The sequence below is a fragment of the Vombatus ursinus genome, unplaced genomic scaffold, assembly GCF_900497805.2.
Source record: "Vombatus ursinus unplaced genomic scaffold, bare-nosed wombat genome assembly UNPS02012162.1, whole genome shotgun sequence".
NCBI classification, from domain to species: domain Eukaryota; kingdom Metazoa; phylum Chordata; class Mammalia; order Diprotodontia; family Vombatidae; genus Vombatus; species Vombatus ursinus.
Window position 1 is genome coordinate 2957 of NW_020951940.1, and position 1719 is coordinate 4675.

A 1719-nucleotide genomic window follows, 5' to 3' on the forward strand; every position below is an offset into this window, starting at 1 on the left:
AGGAAAGTGAATGATGGCTTTTTATTCTTCTTTCCTTAACTAGTAACCCCTTTAAATAGCTGTCCTGGCCAAAGCATTAAATAAAATATAAGAGTTCTTCATTATTAATATTGTGGTCACGTATATTTAAAACCGATTTCAGTTGGCCCTTGTCTTAACAGATGGGAATGAGTTTTTTTTAAACCTCAAATGGGAGCTTATTAAACTAAAATGATCCCTGTCTTCAAATTTTGCCCCAAGTAAAACAAAATATTGTCATCCATGGTTTCTGTCTACCCCAGTGCTGTCTGTCAAATTCACTTGCTTTTCTTTCTAAGGTTCTGTGTTTGAACGCATTTTCCAAATGTTAAACCTATTTCAGATAATAAATATTGGAACTCTGACATTTCATTCTACAAAGTCCAATCTGTGAAAGAAAATGGTGCATTTATACAACATTCACAATGCTACCTTGTGTTTGCATTTTTCTGAAATCCTTCATCTAAAAGGGAGTAAAAAAGTCCAAGGGATGACTTCAGATTTGCTAGTAAGATGCTAACCAAACATATACTTACTTGCACCAAAGAATTTTTTTTTTATATTTAGCATGTTCATTAACTGATATTTTTTTCTGTTAAAAAAAAAGTTTAAGACCAAATGACCTATCAAAACAGGCTAAAATCTGGACAATATGGAATGAGGGTTCCAAAATAATATCTCAGGCAGTATTGATAGAACTAACAGGAGTTTAGAAAAGGAAAAATTCTGAATACTGCTTCTTCAATAATAGCTGCCAGTTGGACTAGAGCATCTCCATGTGCACATAAGTAACATCAGAATAAGGGAAGACTTGGTAGATTTGATTGCTCCAACCAAGGAACCTAGGAATTACCCTGTAATTTACATGAAAATTTTCAAGCGCTCTAACATATTAAATCTACTGAACTGTGTTCATATTTGATCCCGATAGAGCTGAAAAATCCATCCCTAGATTTTCTTCTTTACTCTAGCCCTGGAATTGATTAAAAAAAATAGTTGTTCAGTGGTACAATTGACACTTATATTTAGATCCAAGGTTCTAGATTCAAGGTCTACAGTGTTATTTAATAGTTCTTAGAATATGTCTAATCCTCTCTTTAAGGTCATAAAGGGAGGGCAATTTTAAATTCAATACTAGTCATTTTCAACCTTACAATTTCCACCTTCCGAGGTTGTCTTGTTCCTGTCAGCAAACTTGGATAAAGCCATTGATTATTACTGATCAATTCATTACTTTACTATTATCTTTATTACTGGTCAATTTACTCTTTAGAAAAGACTTTGATGAATTGGATATGATTGCAATCAGAGTGGTAAAAAGCAATGCCATTTGAAGGGCACTTGAAGGAAGTGTGTATGTTTAGTCTGGCAAAGAGAAGGCTTAGGACATGATAGCTGTCTTTCAATATGACAAGTTATCACATGGAAGAAGGATTACACTTATTCTGCTTGCCCTTAGAGAGCAGAACTAAAAGCCATAAGTAAAAATTTCAAAGAGGTAAATGTGGCCTTGAAATATTTCCTGACAATTAGAGTTATCCATAAGTAATATAGACTACCTTAGGAAGCAGTGTTTCTCATCACTGGAAACTGTTTAGCAAAGTTTAGATGGCCATTTGTTGAGCATGTTACAGGGGAGATTCTTGTCTAGGTAGAGTTCATCTTATCTGGCCCCTACGGTCTTTTCCAGCTCTGAGAGCT